This window comes from Sapajus apella, unplaced genomic scaffold (genome assembly GCF_009761245.1).
Source record: "Sapajus apella isolate SASKATOON/1434 unplaced genomic scaffold, GSC_monkey_1.0 scaffold73, whole genome shotgun sequence".
NCBI classification, from domain to species: Eukaryota; Metazoa; Chordata; class Mammalia; order Primates; family Cebidae; genus Sapajus; species Sapajus apella.
Window position 1 is genome coordinate 5,657,098 of NW_022437013.1, and position 19,983 is coordinate 5,677,080.

The 19,983-nt window shown below is 41.4% G+C and overlaps 1 protein-coding gene and 1 pseudogene across 7 annotated transcripts in view; one reads left to right on the plus strand and one right to left on the minus strand.

Moving 5' to 3' along the window:
- Window positions 1–16,878: 16,878 nt before the first annotated feature.
- LOC116531866 lies at window positions 16,879–19,522 on the minus strand (annotated as a pseudogene). The gene has a single exon (XR_004260628.1). The product of XR_004260628.1 is annotated as a translation initiation factor IF-2-like (transcript).
- Window positions 18,574–19,983, plus strand: part of ACSL4 (acyl-CoA synthetase long chain family member 4) — an 87,926-nt gene continuing 86,516 nt past the window's right edge. For 2 of the 6 annotated variants that reach the window (XM_032250857.1, XM_032250855.1), the window contains exon 1: window positions 18,574–18,817. The gene's annotated coding sequence lies outside the window, so the exon portion shown is untranslated. The remainder of the gene's footprint in view (window positions 18,818–19,983) is intronic. The other 4 variants (XM_032250854.1, XM_032250853.1, XM_032250851.1 and 1 more) reach the window with 4 other exon arrangements.

A 19,983-nucleotide genomic window follows, 5' to 3' on the forward strand; every position in this document is an offset into this window, starting at 1 on the left:
AATGACCCTCCTTGTCTCTTTTTATAGTTTTTGTCTTGAAATCTATTTTATCTGATTTGAATATAGTGTCTCTTGCTCTTTTTTGGTTTCCTTTTCCATGGAATATCTCTTTCCATCCCTTGATTTTCAGTCTATGTGTGTCTTTATAAGTGAAGAATGTTTTTTGTAGGCAGCAGGTAGTTGGCTCTTTTTTTTTTTATTAAATCCATTCAGTCATTCTATGTGTTTTTTGTTTGTTTGTTTTGTTTTTTGAGACAGATTCTCTCTCTGTTGCCCAGGCTGGAGTGCAGTGGCAAAATCTCGGCTCACTGCAGACTCCACCTCCTGGGTTCAAGTGATTCTCCTGCTTCAGCCTCTCCAGTAGCTGGCATTATAGGCACCTGCCACCACACCCAGCTAATTTTTTTTTGTAGTTTTAGTAGACATGGGGTTTCACCATGTTGGCCAAACTGGTCTCAAACTCCTGACCTTAAATGATCTGCCCACCTTGGCCTCCCAAAGTGCTGGGATTACAGGCATGAGCCACCATGCCCAGCAACTCTATGTGTTTTGATTGGAGAGTTTAGTCTACGTCCATTCAGTGTTATTATTGGTGAGTAAGGACCCACTCCCACCACTTTGTTATTTGTCTTCTGCTCGTGTTGTGGCATTATCTTCCTTCCTTCCTTCCCAACTTACTTTTTGTGAAAGTAGTTTTATCTGGTGGTATGTTTTAATTTATTGCTTTTTATTTTTTGTGTATCTATTATAGGCTTTTTGATATGAGGTTACCATGAGGCTTGGAAATAACATTTTAAAATCCATTGTTTTAAACTGATGAGAACTTAACTCTGCAAAAACAAACAAAGTAGCAAACAAAGAGAAACTGAATAAAAACTCTACACTTTAACATCATCTTGCTCTCCTATGTCTTCAGCTCTGTTTCTTTTTATATTTTGTGGTGATATTTGTTCAATTTGTTGTTCCTTTGGGAAAGACACTTTGGGAAAGACAGTTGCTGCAGAACTTTTTTTTTTTTTTTTGAAATAGGGTCTTGGTCTGTCACCCAGGCTGCAGTGCAGTGGCACAATCACATCTCATTGGAACCTCCACCTCCCCAGGCTCAAGTTATCCTCCCACCTCAGCCTCCCAAGTAGTTGGGACTAAAGGTGCATGCCAAAACACCCAGCTAATTTTTGTATTTTTTTTTTTTGTAGAGATGGGGTTTCACTATGTTGCCCAGTTGGTATTGAATTCCTGAGCTCAATAAATCCACCCCCCTTTGCCTCCCAAAATGCAGGGGTTACAGGCATAAGCCATCATACCTGGCCTAATTGCTGGAGAATTCTATTTAGCCCTCTTGCTCCACCTCCCAACAAGGATTTCTTAAAGGCAATGGTCGGCCAGGAGCGGTGGCTCACGCCTGTAATCCCAGTACTTTGGGAGGCCAAGGCAGGTGGATCACTTGAGGCCAGGAATGCAAGAGCAGCCTGACCAACATGGTGAATCCCCATCTCTATTCAATAAGATTAGCCAAATGTGATGACACACGCCTGTAATCCCAGCTACTCAGGAGGATGAGGTGGGAGAATTGCTTGAACCCAGGAGGCGTTGCCGTGAGCCACAATTGCACCATTGTACTCTAGCCTGGGCAACAAGAGTGAAACTTAGTCTCAAAAAAAAAAAAAAAAAGCAATGGTCATGTAGCTATTAAAGAAACCTCTTACATTCAACTTGGAGGCCCTTTGGATTCATGTTGCTTTAACACTATTTATGCTTACCTAAATCTCCTGAGACATTAAGTCTATAACTTTGGTTTCCTGCTTTGTCTAGAAAGTAAGATTTGGCAATAGTGTTCAGTTGCATAGCTACAGGAATATCTTAGGATGCTATTTTATTTTATTGTTTTTGAAACAGAGTCTTGCTCTGTTGCCCAGGCTGGAGGACAGTGGCACTGTCTCAGCTCACTGTAACCTCCACCTCCTGAGTTCAAGTAATTCTCCCACCTCAGCCTCTCAAGGAGCTGGGATTACAGGTGTATGCCACCATGCCCCACTAATTTTTTAAATTTTTAGTAGAGATTGGATCTCACCATGTTGGCCAGGCTGGTCTCAAACTCCTGACCTCAAGTGATCCGCCCGCTTTGGCCTCCCAAAGTGTTGGGATTACAGGCGTGAGCCACTGCGCCTAGCCAGGATGCTATTTTAGATTTCCATGATATAGACTGGTATATGACCTCGGTAGTGTTTATATAAATATATATTTTCTGGATCGTTTGACATCATCTTGTGAATATTTTCCATGGCATATAGTCAGTCTACAAGAGTACTTAGATCTCATATAAATTCATTTTAATTGAAAGGCAGATTGGAAGCTTAGTCCAAAGACTAATTTGTAAGTTTCTTGTTGGATTATTAGTCCCCGTAGCCAAAGATAAAACTGAATTTACTATGCAATCTTCTTTTACTTCCTTAGTAATGGGGAAAATGTTCAAGACGCCAACATCTATGTCCTAATTGACCATGTTATTATGGAATATGAAGTGGATCTTAAATGAATCTTTAAATTCTCAGGCAATGAGGCATATGGCTATAGTCCAAGAAATTTGTCTTTCTAAATCTTTTGTTAATTGACAATATAGTCTAAATGTCTTGGTGTTCACTGAATTTTTTTCTGTACTTGCCACATGCAGAGAACATGAGTGTCTACTTTTCCATATTAACTAAACAGTACAAAGAAATATTGCCAAGGAAGAAGATAATTATTGTTGTTATCTAAGAGTTACAAAAGTCTGGATTTTCAGCAAAATAATGGTCTAAAGAGGCCTATTTTCATAGAAAGAAGTACTGGTTATTGAAAGAAGCATGTGGCTCCCTATGATAAGTGTTTTTAAAAGGAATTTAGAGGCTACCAAGGGGAATAAAGTAAAAATAAGCTACATTACTTTTCTGAAGGAGAAATATCCTTGTTAACTTAGGTGACTGAGGAACACTAAGTCCAGGGAACTTCCAGAGAATGAGACCTATAGCCAGTTACTATGCTGTTAGACAAGATAGCTCAAAAGATTCTCAATGGAAACTATAACAGTGTTTCTTTAGACTTGAGAGGTAAATGATGGCTCAGTCATGGAGTAGTATTCTTCTAAGATGGAGACAGGTTTAAGAAGTCTCAGATCTTATTAGAATTGAATCTCAGAAAACAAAAATTATATAACCCAAATATTCCAGATTTTTCCAGCCAGTAAAATGAGCTCACATGTACACTTTTATTCAAATTTTATCAGCTTCAAGCCTTCACCTGCTAGCAGGGGAATTTAACTCCCTTCCAAGGACCCTCTAGTTATTTATGGCTGTTTTCAGAGGAGTTGTTTGCCACCTGTGCTTGTAACAAATTTACTCACATTCTTATACACTAGCCTGCTAGCCACAGCGCCTTATCACTGCCTCTGCTGCAGATGCCCTTTGTGCAAACAGCATTGTCTGTGTCAAAGGTATTGGCTCCCTATTTTCACAAAGTTTCTAGTCCTTGAGGTACTGGGATCTAGGCCCTTCACCCAACATAGTTTTGTACCTAAACAGCATTATTTTATCCTAGAATCACAAAAAGTCCTTCATGAAAATGACTCCCTCAGCTTTGGTCATATACCCTTCCTCCCCACCAGGCCTCAAATCCAAAGAGCCAGCCAGAGCACCAGCACTCTACCTTACCTTCTATTCTTTCCAGCTTTCATTCTCTTTTCCTGTGTTCTCCAGCAAATAAGAACCAACTTATCACTCCTCCTTCAGCCCAAACCCCAGTCTCCATGCATATAAACTTGTGCAAATAGATAAAAGAAGGGATGGGGGAAGTGTCATCTAATTTATCTCAGACAAGGTTCTGGCACTAGCTTCAGCCCAGCCAAGACACTGTTACACATATAATAAAACATAGGCTATGTTTCTATTGGAGCTGAGTGGGAATAGGAGGAGCACTTCAGAGGAAGGAAACAGTGGTATAAAAGGAACCACCACTTCAGAAAGAGGATTATACTTTGAAAACGCTAGTGGCTCCACTTGTCTTTCTTTTTACTGCTATCTTTAATTTTTTCAGGTTTAATTTCAATATTGGGTCAAACTCTTTTGTTCCTTCATACTGAGACCCAGAAGAAGACAGAAATTCATATTTATGGCTGAACAACTACTTACATTTTTTAAAACCACAAAATGCTATGGAAAGTCACTGACAATGTTGGATTTGGCTGACCATTTTTGCCTTAAAATAATTCTATTGGCATATATGCAGTTGAAGCTTCTGTTCCATCTATCAGTGAAATATCTTTTCAGGGCAAAACAGTCTTAATAATAAGACAGTATCACTCTTGAACTGATGTTTTTATAAGACTGATGAAGTGCAAATATCCCTTTTTAATGTAATCACAATGTGCAGATTTTCAGGCTGAAAAAAGTAGTTGAACTGTTACCTCATATTTTGAAGTAGAAGAATTTATAGCCTTGATTTGTTAGATAGCATTACCTATGAGGGAAATGACATTGAACTCCATTTCAACTGGTATGTAGTGAAAAGACAGACGAGGAAATTTCTGGAAGCTGTGGGTGAAAACAAAGGAGATCTTAAAGTCATAAGAATTCTTGAACATTAAGAGTTGCTGACAACATAGAGGAGAGCTGGGAGTTAATAAAAATATTGTAAAAGGTGGAAAGTGTTATAATGAGAAAGCAAATGGCTAGATTGACCTAGAAGAGTAATTCTTAATTAAGGGAGATTTTGCTCTCTAGGGGAAGTTTGGTAGTATCTGAAGACATTTAAAAGGATAAACTTAAAAAATGTTTATAATACTTTTAGAGTTACAAAAAACGTTGCAAACATAGTACAAAGACTTCCATATATCTTCATTCAGTTTTCCTTATTGTTAACATCCTACAATGGTATGATGTATTGTTACGTTAAGGAACATATTGACACGTTATTACTAACTAAAGTTTATGCTTTATTTTGGTGTCCTTAGTTGTCCTTTTTCTGTTTCAGGACCCCATCCAAGAAACCTCATTGTATTTAGTTAGACTTCTCTTGGTTTTAACAGTTTCTCAGTCTTTGTTTTTGATGACTTTGACAGTTTTCAGGAGTACTGATTAGGTATTTTGCAGAATATCTTTTAGCTGGGATTTGTCTAATGTTATTCTTTCGCACTGTCGCCCAGTGCAATGGTGCAATCTTGGCTCACCGCAAAGCAGGCCTCCCGGGTTTAAGGGAGTCTCCTGCCTCAGGTCCCCTAGTAGCTGGGAGTACAAGTGCCCACCACCAGGCCTGGCTAATTTTTTTGTAATTTTTCTTTTTTTTGAGACAGAGTCTCGTTCTGTCACCAGGCGCCAGGCTGGAGTGCAGTGGCGCGATCTCGGCTCACTGCAACCTCTGCCTCCCAGGTTCAAGCAATTCTCCTGACTCAGTCTCCTGAGTAGCTGAGACTACAGGCGCATGCCACCACGCCCAGCTAATTTTTGTATTTTTTTAGTAGAGACGGGGTTTCACCATGTTCCAGGATGGTCTTGCCCTCGTGATCCGCCCACCTTGGCCTCCCAAAGTGTTGGGATTTCAGGCGTGAGCCACCGCGCCCGGCTTTTTTTTTTTAATATTTTTAGTAGAGATGGGGTTTCAACATGTTGGCTAGGATTTTCTCAATTTCTTGACCTCGTGATCCGCCCACCTCGGCCTCCCAAAGTGCTTGGATTACAGGCGTGAGCCACTGCGCCCGGCTCTTTTTGTATTTTTAGTAGAGACGAGGTTACACCTTGTTGGCCAGGCTAGTCTGGAATTCCTGACCTCAGGTGATTCGTCTGCCTCAGCCTCACAAAGTGCTGTGAGTCACCACACCCGGCCAATTTGTCTGTTATTCTGATACGGGATTTGGGGGGAAGTGCAATTCTCATCTTATCATATCTAAGACTATCAACATGACATCGCTGATGATGTTAACCTTGGCCACTTATCCAAGGTAGTGTTTGTGAGGGTTTTTTGTTTTGTTTTGTTTGAGACAGAGTCTAGCTCTGTCACCCAGGCTGGAGTGCAATGGTGCGGTCGTGGCTCACTGCAACCTCTGCCTTCCGGGTTCAAGCGATTCTCCTGCCTCAGTCTCGCTGGGATTACAGGTATGCGCCACCATGCCTGTATTTTTAGTAGAGACGGGGTTTCACTATGTTGGTCAGGCTAGTGTCGAATTCCTGAACTCAGGTGATCCACCTGCTTTGGCCTCCCAAAGTTTTTTTGTTTTGTTTTGTTTTTTTTGAGACGGAGTCTGGCTCTGTTGCCCAGGCTGGAGTGCAATGGCACGACCTCGGCCCACTGCAACCTCTGTCTCCCGGGTTCAAGCAATTCTCCTGTCTCAGCCTTCCCAATAGCTGGGATCACAGGCGTGCACCACCATGCCCAGCTGATTTTTATATTTTTAGTAGAGGCAGGGTTTCCCCATGTTGGCCAGGCTGGTCTGGAACACCTAACCTCAAGTGATCTGCCCACCTCGGCCTCCCAAAATGCTGGGATTACAGGCATGAGCCACATTGTTTCTTCATTGTAAAGTTATTTTCCTGCCTTTCCATGCTCTACTCTTTGGAAGCAAGTCACTATGTGCAGCCCTCACTTAAAGGGTGAGGAATTATGTACTACCTCCTAGAGGGGAGTGTATCTACATAAATTATTTAGAATTCTTCTGTGTGGGAAATTTGTCTCTTCTCCCTATTTATCCATCATTTCTTTACATCAGTATGGACTCCCGGATATTCATTACAAACATTTTTTATTTTTGCAAAAGGACTTGGGAAGGTGCTTATGGCATCCTGTGGACAGAGACCAGGGATGCTGCTCAATATTCTCTAATGCACAGGACAGATCCCCACAAAAAGAATTATCTGGCCCCAAATGTCAATAGGATCAAGGTTGGGAAACCCTGCCCGAGTATCTGACTACTCTCTCTGCTACTCTAACAGTCTCTTACTCTGTTAGGAGGTGCTGCTTATAGAAATGCAACTCTAAGTTTATAATTGAAGTCAGCGAATAACAGTTGTGTTTTCAGAAAACTTTGTTGGAATTTAGAAAATGAATAATTCTTTTGGTGTTCTGCAGACATCCAGTAGGAGGTTTTGTCTCTCTAAGGCTCTATATAAACAAAGTGAGCTGAAAAGTTGAGGCAGCTACCCAGACTACTCAAATCCAGTGGTATCCTCCACCTACCACCCTGTTATTGAAGAAAAATTTTGGCTCAGTGTGTACAGATTGGCAGTCAGTATTGGAAGAATTTACCGAATATTTACTTAACACCAGTGTATGTGTTCCAGAGGCAGGGAAATCAGAAGAGGCTTTGGAATGAGGCTGGAGGTGGGAAAGGCAAAATTAAAAAGAAAATGCCACTTACTTCAAAGTCTACCTCCCCTACATGGCATCTATTTACTTTCTTGCCTTACATTAGAACAGTTGTACTCTACCAAGGTCAATTTTGCATCTCTAAGACATTTGGCAATCTCTAGACATGTTTTTGGTGGTCACAGCCTGGGAGAGGTGTGCTACTAGTATTTAGCAGGCAGAGATCAGGGATGCTGTTAAACCTTCTGCAATGTACAGAGCAGCTCCTCCCCAAATTATTCAGCCCAAATGTCAGTAGTGCTGAGTTTGACAAACCCTGGACTAGAAGGAAAAGAAAACAGTCTTTCAGGTTGATCAAATTAATTTCTGACAACGAAAGGGAATTATATGTCTTGGTATATCCCCTCTTAAATGTGTGTGTGTGTGTGTGTGTGTGTGTGTGTGTGTGTGTGTGTGTTTCACCAATTCCTTTTAGCGACTGCTTTGGCCAGATTACTCTTGGTGTTGTACACATTTCAGAGCACAGGTGTACTTAAATAAAATCAGACTTCTTACCCAGGACTATACTACCTTGAAAAACCAGTCTCTCCTCACCTCTCTGACTTCTTTCCATGCCCCCTCTGCCCTTAGTTCTCTATGATCCATCCAGTTGTACAAGGCCCAAGCCCAGATTGGCTTTATGACTTTTGCTTTTAATGATCCTTTTTTTTTTTTTTTTTGAGATGAAGTTTTGCTCTTGTCACCCAGGCTGTAGTGCAATGGCATGATCTTGGCTCACTGCAACCTCCACCTCCTGGGTTCAAGCAATTTTCCTGCCTCAGCCTCTTGAGCAGCTGAGATTACAGGCACATGCCACCACACCCGGCTAATTTTTTTGTATTTTTGTAGAGATGGGGTTTCACCGTGTTGGCCAGGCTGGTCTTGAACTCCTGACCTTAGGTGATACACCTGCCTAGGCCTTACAAAGTGCTGGGATTACAGGCATGAGCCACCATGCCAGGCCTAATATACTATTTTCAAGTTTCATACATGCTGTAGCATGTATCAGCACTTAATTCCTTTTTGTGGATGAAAAATATTCCATTGTATGGATGTACCAAATTTGTTTGTCTACTTATATGCTGATAGACATTTGGACCGTTCCACCTGTGGGCTCTTGTAAATAGTGCTGCTATGAATGTGAGTGTACATATATTTGAGTACTTGTTTTCCTTTTTTTGGCGGGGGGGGAAACAGTCTTGCTCTGTTGCCCAGGCTAGAGTGCAGTGGCACAATCTCAGCTCACTGCAACCTCGGTCTCCTGGGTTTAAGTAATTCTCATGCCTCAGCCTTCTGAGTAGCTGGAATTATGGGCGTGTGCCACTACACCCAGATATTTTTTGTATTTTTTTATAGTAGAGACGGTGTCCCGCCCTGTTGCCCAGGCTGGTCTCGAACTCCTGGTCTCAAGCAATCCACCTGCCTTGGCCTCTCAAAGTGCTGGGATTACAGGCATGAGCCACCACGCCCAGCCTCAATTATTTTGGATATATATACTTAGGAGTAGAATTGTTAGGTTATTAGTAACTCTAACTTTTTGAGGAACTGCTGAAGTGTTTTCCACAACAGCTGCACCACTTTGCATTCCCACCGGCAATGTAGGAGGATTCCAATTTCTCCATATTATTGCCAACACTTGTTGTTTTCCAGCATTTAAAAAAAAATTGTCATTATAGCCACCCTAGTGGGTATTTAATTGTTGTGTTGATTTGCCTTTCCCTAATGACTAGTGATGCTGAGCATCTTTTCATGTGTTTCGTGGTCATTTTGAATGTAGCTTATTTCTTACATTTGTATATTTCTGAACGTTTACAGTTTCTGTTATATAGTACAAAAGATGGAAAGATTGGAAGCAAACAAGAATGAGAAAGCTGCTTTTACAAAATTATATTTGTCAAATACCCCAAATGTCTTCCTGTCCCTAACCCCTAAGAGTGTCATATTTTCTGCTACACCAGGAAGTTCTTTTCTGATATCAAGTCTACAGGCTTGGAATATTTCCTGATATAGTTAAATGAAATAGTAAGAATGTCATAAAAGTGGCAGATAGGAAATAAGAAAAGCAAGCTATCAACTTCATGAACATTTTGGGTACGGAGTAGTTTGCAACCTGGAGTGGACCTTTGTTGAGGGGTAGATTAAGCACATCCAGATGATCAACAAATGTACTGGAAAAGTTTAGATATTTTTCCATAACAAATTATGTAAAAGAGAAGAAATATTCTTTCTCTTCAGAAATTCCAGTTGCTTCCTCATCAGACATATTCCACATAAATCCAACAGATCATTTTTTCCTGGTTTCCTTAGATATTCCTGTTGGTTTTTTAATCCAAGTGAATCAGGGCACTTTATTAAGTGTGGTTATGATAATTTTGTTTATGGTTACATTGTAAAATCTCTAGGAAATGGTATGAGGTAGGCAACGTGGCAAAGTGGGATGATGACTGAACTGAGAGTCAGGTGCTCCAGTCCCCAGCTCTGAAACAACAAGTTTTGTAACCTTGGGTAAATTATTTAACCTCTTGAAGCCCCAGTTTCCTCATTTTTAAATAAATAAGTGGCTGGACTCTTGATGATCTTTAAAGTCCTTTACTGTGCTATCATTTTATTTGAGAAGTTCATGTGTTAGGTACTTTAAATTTCACAGGCAAATGCATGTTCTTTCTTTATTTACATTTACAGAAAGTAAAACTCTTGCCTCAGTCAAACCTGTATCATGGAAATTGTTTGCTTGTTTTAACAAAGAGGCCCAAGGACACAAACTTCGAAGTGCTGAAGCCATGCTCCTCTTTGTGTACTGGCCAAGTGCCTGGGAACACTTGTACGTGTGATGATCTGCCCTCTGCCCTGAGGTTTCTTAATCTAGGTTTTGCAATGCGTATCACAGACGTTTGTTTTTCAAACATGGTGCAATGGGCTCAGACAGGACATAGCACTGTTTCCTATTCACTGGCTAAAACACTTCTCATCTTGTGCATTTTTCCAGTCTTTCATGCTGCAACTTCTGCGATGATCTCAAATGAGGACACTTTGACTTTCACTTAATCTGATGACACGTGTTATTTTCTACAGGAAGGTACTGCGATTTGAAACTCCCCCTTTTTTTCCATTTGTAGGAAAAGTCATAATAAATGGTGAGGTCATTCTGTCCTGCCACTATACGGGTTTTCTTCTAACATAGGCCCCAGTTAGCTCTGGGTCATCTCATTGCCACAAGGGTACAACTGGGAACTTCAGTCTCTGATGAGGAGTCAGGAGCTTAACACCTACCTGGGAAGGGTTATGTTGCATTTAGGTATAGCACAGCATGAGTTTGTTCATAATCCTGGGATTAATACAAAAAGCGAATGGAAAGGGAAAGGCTAGCCATCTCAGATGAGTGTAGCTGACATGGTCGATAACATTAGTATTTTTTCCCCTAATTTTAGAAGTTTTCTCATCTTGAACACTGTAGCAGATAAAGGCTCTATTAAAGTTCACTAGCAGATAACTTCATCAGGGAACTGATCTGATCTGGATTATCTGAAAACCTGATTTTGATATTTTTATTACTCCATGACTATTTCTTTTTTGTTGATTTACAAATGTACTTTGCATCAGTGCTTTTCTTGTGTATCTGTATTTAGTCTTTTTTTTTTTTTTCGAAGTCTCGCTCTTGTTGCCCAGGCTGGAGTGCAGTGGCACAATTTTGGCTCACTGCAACCTCTGCTCCCAGGTTCAAGCAATTCTCCTGCCTCAGCCTCCCGAGTAGCTGGGATTATAGGCATGTGTCTTCACATCCGGCTAATTTTGTATTTTTAGTAGAGATGGGATTTCTCCATGTTAGTCATGCTGGTCTCGAACTCCCTGCCTCAGGTGATCCCCCATCTTCAGCCTCCCAAAGTGCTGGGATTACAGGCGTGAGCCACTGCACCAGGCCCTGGTATTTAGTCTTTCTTTCAGCCTTAGGCAGAGGTTGTGGTGGGCCTAGAGCACACCATTGCACTCCAGTCAGGGCTACAGAGCGAGGCTTGTTTCAAAAAAAAAAAAAAAAACGAAAAAAATAGCAGCTTTTGCAATGCTGAAAAACGAGGTATAGTATGTATGGGATGTGGGGAAGGGAGGTGTGATTGAAGCTGAAGGGTCTTAAGGTTAATGTGTTCTGTTCAATTAAGCTGTCTCTCCCCCTAGTTTTTTTCCTAATAGAATGTTAAAATATTGTTCTCCTGCAAAAAACTCCCCAATTTCAAATCCCAGACAAAAGAAATGACCTCTCTCTCTCTACCCAGAATCAAACCCAGGTGAACTTCTCCCATGAGAGGACATTTATAGCAAATACCTTGAAGGTGAATCATAGATTTTAAGAAAGTCATTTTTAGCTATTTTATGTATCTAATACAGACTATCTCTATACAGACAGCTTCCGGAATCTGTGGCTAACCCCAGCTTTTTCTTTCTCTCTCTTTTCTTTTTTTTTTGCGACAGTGTCTCACAGTATTGTCCAGGCTGCTGGAGTGCAGTGATGCAGTCATAGCTCATTGTAACCTTGAACTCCTGGGCTCAAGGGGTCTTCTGTCTCAGCCTTCCAGAGTAGCTGGGACTCAAAGTGCATGCCACCACACCCAATTAATAGTTGTTATTTTTCTAGAGATGACATATGACTATGTTGCTCAGGATGGTCTTGAACTCCTGGGCTCAAGTGATCCTCCCACCTCAGTTTCCCCAAGTAGCTGGGACTTCAGGCATAGGCCATCACACCTGGTCTTAACTTCAACTTTCTACAAGTTTGTTTCAATGGTATCTATGAAATAGTTCAACAAATCTAATTTTGTTGACAAAGGGCAAAAATTTAGGTATGATGATCTAGAACAGCTTAGGAATTGGTCCTCCTGATGACTGTATTCTCTTTATTGAGCCATGGTGCAAGTAGGCCCTATATGAAGGTGTCAAAATTCTCTGTAGCTGTATATCACTGTACATAGACTAAATACATTCCTGAAAAGCTATTTGTAAAGCAAATTTTCATTCAGTAAGGCTCAATTTTCCACTGATTGTCTCTTTATTCTTGTTTATATTACAAAAGAAGTGCATGTTCACTTCACCTTTTTTGCTCAGACAGAAGTATATAAAGGAGGCTCTGATCCCTTTCTGCAGATATAACAACTGTTCATTATCTAGTATAGATCTTTACAGATGTTTGCTGCACACACATGCTGTGACATATACTTATTTTTTTTCAAAATGAGAATGAATTATGTGTATTGAATAGCAAATTGCTCTTATTCACGTAATAATATATCACAAACATCATTTCATGTCATTATGTTTGCATGTAGATATCTAAATAATTGTACCTCATTTTTTTTTACCTTACACAGTATTCCACAGTATGGATAGACCATAAGGTATTAACCATATTCCTACTAATGAACACTTGGGATTTTTGACTAATTTTTCACTACTAAAATAATACTCTGGTTACTCTTCCTGTGCGTATATCTTTGTGTATTTGTTCAAGTTTCTCTGTATAGTAGAGCCCAGTAAATGAAAATGTCAGAGTATGAGCGTTTTAAATTGTAAAAGATACAGCCAAATTGTCTTTTAAAAAGGCCAGGCCAGACACAATGGTTCACATCTATAATCCCAGCACTTTGGGAGGCTAAGGTGGGCGGATCACAAGGTCAAGAGATCAAGACCATCCTGGCCAACGTGGTGAAACCCTGTCTCTACTAAAAATAAAAAAGTTAGCTGGGCATGGTGGTGGGCGCCTGTAATCCCAGCTACTCGGAAGGATGAGGCATGAGAATCTCTTGAACCTAGGAGGCAGAGGTTGCCGTGAGCCAAGATTATGGCACTGCCTTCCAGCCTGCATGACAGCACAAGACTCTGTCTCAAAAACAAATCAAAACAAATAAAGTAAAATAAAATAAAGGAGCCCAAACCAATTTATACTCCTACTTTGAATATATGAGTGCAAGTTTCTTCATATTCTTTTCAAAATTGAATATTATGAATCTAAAAATCTTACCAATCTGAAAGGGAAATTTAAAATATTTAATATCCCCCCCTTTTTTTCTTTGAGACTGAGTCTTGCTCTGTCGCCAGGCTGGAGTGCAGTGGCACGATCTTGGCTCACTATAACCTCCGTTTCCTGGGTTCTAGAGATTCTCCTGCCTCAGCCTCCTGAGTAGCTGGGACTACAGGTGTGTACCACCACACCCAGCTATTTTTTGTATTTTTAGTAGAAACAGGGTTTCACCATGTTGGCCAGGGTGGTCGTGATCTCTTGACCTTGTGAGCCACCCAACTCAGCCTCCCAAAGTGCTGGGATTACAGGTGTGAGCCACCGCGCCTGGCCTTAATAACCTTTTATATTTATTTCTAAAAGTAATAATTATTCATTCAAACATATTTTTAAAAAATGTTTTATTTGAATAACAATGCTTGGCTAGTACCATGGGGCCGGCCACACAGGGTCCAAGTGAAGCAGACAGTTTTATTACAGAATTTTAATTTGAAGAGTGATGCTTTAAATAAATGTCCAAAGGTTTGTGCAGTCCCATAGTCCCATAATTATTTAAATATAATTATGGGGTTTGTCTATTTCATAAAAGGCATTAGCAATAGGAAGAATTGTAGGATTGATGGGAATGGAGATTAACTTGGAGGTCACATAGTGATTTAGTGAATGAAGTGGCAGTAGACCACTTCTCAAGGAATTTAGTCCACAGCTATAAAGAAAGTCACTCAAGGTTGGGTTCGGTGGCTCACGCCTGTAATCCCAGCACTTTGGGAGGCCAAGCCGGTTGGATCATGAGGTCAGGAGGTCGAGACCGTCCTTGCTAACACGTTGAAACTCCGTCTCTACTAAAAATACAAAAAAAATTACCCAGGTGTGGTGGCACGTGCATGTGATCCCAGCTACTTGGGAGGGTGAAGCAGGAGAATCACTTGAACTCGGGAGGTGGAGGTTGCAGTGAGCTGAGATCACGCCACTGCACTCCAGCATGGGCGACAGAGCAAGACTCTGTCTCGAAAAAAAAAAAAAAAAAAAAAAAAGAAAGAAAGTACGCAATAATTAGGAGAATCTAGAGAAAGACAACTGTTCTGGTTTAGCTTCATTTTTCTCATCTGTGAAATGAAGAGGTTGAACTGGGTAATTAATAGCCATCATTTTATACACACTTGCCATAAATCAGGAATTTTACAAGCATGATTTCATTTAATCCTCCCTCAGAAGAGCCTTATGAATGAGGTACCATTATTATCCACAATTTACAGAAGAGGCAGAGGCTCTGGCAAATGTTATATAACTTGGTCTAGGGTGTTTGGCTTAAGTCCAAAGCCCATATGGTTTCCATCCTGCTACTCTGCTTCTAAATGGCCTCCCAGCACTAATAGTCGAAGATTTTCAGTAAGGGACACCTTAAAATTTTGTTATTTTACTAGTCTTTTAAGAATAGGACATATTGGAAGTTTTTTTGTATGTTAAAGGGAAAAGATAATAAAGAGAGATTTAAGCCAAGTGATGATATTGATGACCTATCCTTTTTCATAATATTACTAGGCTAGAATCACTACAGAGAGTGGGCAAAAACATACCAAAGGCAACTTTCTTATAGATTTGATGACAACCACAGCAGATTTTTCACTTGCTCATGGCCTTATGGATAATAAAAATATTTTGTTATTTTTGATCCCTTATGGGAAGGTTGGAAAAACAATTTTCAAGCACAACTGTGGAGGATTTTTTTTAGGGGGGTTGGAGTTATCTTTAAAATGGACAAATAAGGAGTTTCATGAGAGAAACTGAAGTTAACTTTCATTAAAACACTCCTGGGATTTTGATGTGAACCACACTGTCTTGACAGATTAATTTAGAAAGGCCTGACTCCATACAATACTATGTCTTCCTATCCGGTGCTTTAAATGTCTGTTTGTTTTGGTGTTTCCATTAATTTAAAAACCTGCAAAATATGCCAGAACGAAAAGAAGTGGTTATTTTGACAAAACGAATCATTTCTTAAAAATAACATTTAGGCCGGGCGCGGTGGCTCAAGCCTGTAATCCCAGCACTTTGGGAGGCCGAGGCGGGTGGATCACAAGGTCAAGAGATCAAGACCATCCTGGTCAACACGGTGAAACCCCGTCTCTACTACAACTACAAAAAATTAGCTGGGCATGGTGGTGCGTGCCTGTAATCCCAGCTACTCAGGAGGCTGAGGCAGGAGAATTGCCTGAACCCAGGAGGCGGAGGTTGCGGTGAGCCGAGATCGCGCCATTGCACTCCAGCCTGGGTAACAAGAGCGAAACTCCGTCTCAAAAAAAAAAAAAAAAAAAAACATTTAGATGTAGCTATTATGCCTTTGATCATTTTCGAAAGGAGTGGCTTAGGTTATTATTTATGTTCACAATGAGATCATCTGCCTAGGTTTCTGATTTCGCTGGTTGTTTCACACAAGCCACTAAAGACAATATTTGGCCTGGTTGTTGGGTCTGCAAAAAATAAGGTTTGTTAACGACAAAATCTAACACAACTTGTCAATGCAAATATTATTATGAAGTCCTGTTGCTTGTAGTTGGACCAGAGAGAAATTATTATTATTCCACAAACCCGTGAAGTTTAACATGCAAAAGCTTGTTACACAGTCAATGAAGAACAGTTGTTTTCTGCCCTTCCATAAATAACTAATGCCAAGAGCAGCCTGGCTATCTGTTTCAGCTTCTTGTTACAGAATAATAAAACAGGCAAGACCTAAATATCAGTGCCTGTTAACAGAGCTGTCCTTTAAATTCTATTTGGCTTCTAATAGACTAATTCTCCTGCTTTTAGTACTTATTACATTGTATTTTGAATCTGTCAATTGCATTGTACATTTCCCTAACTCTTCCATTTCCATATGTTTATCTACTTTATTTCTAATTGGGTTGATAGTTCTGGATAGGACTCATTACAGAGGCAGCTTGATGCAGCAGCAGGCACCCTGGTCTAGGAGTCATAAGCAGCGTAGTAGGAAATTGAGGCTCTGTTACTAGTTAGTTGTGTGACTGGATGAGTCACATAATCTGCATATATTTCTTCATCTGTGAAATAGAGATAATAATACCATATCTTCCTAACTAATAAACAACATTCCAAATGTTCTCTTTAAAATGCCAGACAGCTGCTTGGGAAATATTTTGCTCCTGGGTAGTAATTTCTGGAAGGTTTCTGATGACAAGAAATTAAGCAAGGTTTGTTTTGTCTCTGAAAAAGGAAAAGCTGGAAATAGCGTGGTTATACTTGGTTTCCTTTTTGGACATATAGTTCTTCTTTCCTCTTCAATTTGGGTGCTGTTAAATGTGGAAGAAGGTGAGATGTGGTAGGTGATGAAGACAGCCAGAACTGTACACACTAATGAAAAGTTCAAGTAATAAGAGATCTTGAAAATCCAAGTAGTTTCTTGGTCTGATAAATATACCTATATGTATATCATACACACATTCTTATACCAAAAAACGGATAGTTTCAGGCCATAGTGATTTCTTTCCTTTATATCTTGTAGAGGTGGAGAAATTTCAGTAAGCTGAAGACTCTGTTCAGAGGAAATTACCTAATTGAAAATGTCTGGGCTAAGAGACTGATAATAAAGGAAACTGGCAAAAGTACCCTTTAATTACAAGTTCTTTTTCTTCTTCATCCAACACATCAATTTATGTGCTACACTGGGTTTGTATTATGTTTATATTTTAATTCCACAACTAGACACTAACTTTGTTGAGAGCAGGGATAGTCATTTCTTCGATTTCATTTGTGTTAACCCAACTGTAGGTGACAGTGCTCTACACATCATAGTTACCCAGTGAATTATATACCTGACAAATGATTGCTTATTGCTGGTATAAAACAAGATTTCATAAAATAAACATGACAAACTCGTTGTTTGAAGTACTGAACTTTCTAGGTCAATCTTGAAAAAGGAAGCTACATGACTGTCTTAGCAATATTTATAGGTATATTATAATGTAAGTGGGTGGGTCTGTTGGAAATTGAATTGGTAATACGGCTTTAGAGTAGTAACACACAAAAACTGTAGCTCTGTGGTCTCAGCTAACCACTCGTAGTGTCACCTGGGCTGCTTATTAAAAATTCAAATTTCTTATCCCTACCCAGATCAGCATCAAAATATTTGGGAGTTGTAGTTCCAGGAACCCACATTTTAACAAGCACTCCAGAAAATTGTGATGCACATTGAAGTTTAAGAACTACTCTAGTCTGTAATCTCAGGTGGTAAGGCATTTTCTGTGTGTGTGTGTGTATATGTATATATATATATATACACACACACACATACATACACGCACAACTGGTAATTCTGTGGGAAAATGGAAATCAGCAAGCGAAGTGAAATGTCAATTACCATCAGGACCAGGAAGCTAGCTCGCCATTACGCATCAGGGAACTGGAAGAATTATTGAGATTTATTTTTTTGGGTGATATATTCTTGGCAGTTTATCAGGGCTCATTTGCAATTATGGTCTGTCCCTTTTGAAGTCCTCAGATAGTTCGCTGGAATTTAATGTTTAATGGCAGTTTCTTGCATCTGTTGTAACAACATTCGTATGACTGGCTTATAAGCAATGATCAGGGCCAGTAAGATGTCACAAAGCTGCGGTGACTTTTCCTTATCAGTTGGGGGCTCTTTCGCCATGAAACCATCGTGGAAATGGAAGAAAACGTGAAAATTCTGCGTCCCTGTGATATTTCATTAGTGGGAGAGAGTGGGGATCTTAACACAGTGACAGGCAAGATAAATGGATGAGAGGCATTAGCTCAGGCTTACAGGTGCAAGATGCTTTTAGTCAGCGTTAAGATAGCTCTCTAAATGAGGAGCAGTGAAATCCAAACATGAGTATCTTTTGAGAGCAACTGGAAGATGACTCGAGGGGAACTTTTATCCACTCGAGGGGTGGAGTTCTGCGAAGCAAGCCGCAGGTAAGGGCGTGGGCCAGTCCTGCTCCTCACTACAATTAGGCGCAAGGACCTTCCGAAACAACCACACCAGCAGCGAGCCTGACAGAAACGACTCGTCAGCCAGAGAAACAACTTGCGGCGAGCCGTTAGCCGCCTCGCGTTCCCCGCAGACCCCCTCCCGCGCCCCAGGAAGCCCGCTCGGCTCCGCCTTTTCGGCTGACGTCCCCGGCGAGCGGGGGCGGGCGCGTGGGTGGGCCGAGCCGTCAACCGCCCGCGATTCGGCTGGCTCTGCCACACCACCGCGCGCCCCCGCTCCGCCCGCCCCTCCGGGCGCGTCTTTTCCGGGCTCGCGCCGCGCCCCGCCTCCGTTGGCTGTCTGGGTGCGCGCGCGGCGCTGCGGCTTTTTCTCCGGCCTCCGCGGCGGGCTCCTACTAGTCCCAGCGCTAGCGGGCACGCGGCTCCTTTTTGCTAGCTTCCCGAGTGCCGGCTGCGAAGACGCGGTGGGCAGCTCCTCCGGTGAGTATCCCTGGCTGGGGAGGCTGCGGCCCCGGAACCCCTGTCCTGTCGGTACCAGGGCCCCATCTCCGGGGGGGCTGGCGTACCTCACCTGAGCCGGGAGTAGGTTGGGTGGGCATTCCAGTTCCCGGAATCGGCTCGTTTTTTTTCTTGAGCCAGGGCGGTCTATCCTCCCGCCTCACGGGGGCCGGGAAGATTCTCGAGGTCACTGTATCTGCTCCTGTGATGGAGTCTGGGGTCCTCGGGACCCCAGCCTGCCTCTTACTGCCGCTCACCGCACCCTGAGGGCCAGAAGTCATCTTCCTGATCGGGGTACTAGGCTTTGCCACGGCCCTTTCCGGAAGAGACCACCAACTGCTTGCTAGACCTCCAAACGACCTTTAGGGTGCCCCTAAACCTCAACTCCATTTTGTACCCTCCCAGTCGCTCTGTAACTGAGGGCCAGGGAGTCTTTCTGGCCCTAGAAGCATCCGCCCTCTCGAATTTGAGGAATGCCCTTGCTTACGATGTCTTCCTTGCTTCGGATATCTTCCTTGCTTCTGTAGGTTTAGGTATGTTAGCACACATCTGGATCCTGGTGAAGCATGCTTTCCTTCCTTTCACCGTTCTCTCGGTCTACATCCCTGCCTTCGGTGGGTGCTATATATTTAGCATGAGCTTTATTCACTTCCTCTTCCTCTCGTTTGAGTGCCCAAAAGAACTGTGGCTGATGTCTAACGACACAGAAAAATCTAGGAGAATATGATTCATTGTTTAACCCCATCAAGGGGTTACATATTTTAAATAAGACGTCATTTCTCCTCTTCACTCCAGCATCTCCTCCTTCAAAGGCATTTTTTTCACCCTCTTGAAATTCATTTGCTCTGTTCGCTCTTTTCACCTAAAAAAAGGTCAGTCATCGCCCTGAGAAACAACAGTGAGATGCAAAATAATAGTAAAATGGCACTGAAGTGAATCCCTTTGGAAAAGTAAGCGGTTTGCTTTATTAATGGTCTCAGCGCTTCAGTTTCCTCTGCTTTGTTAGTTAATGGTCTCAGCGCTTCAGTTTTCTCTTCTGCAAAAATCAGTCTGTTGAACTAGAGCATAACTAGGGTTCCTTCTAGTGTTCTGATTCTAGGACCTCTAAATTCATGCAGGCTGCATAATGCAAATTTAACCTGATTAAA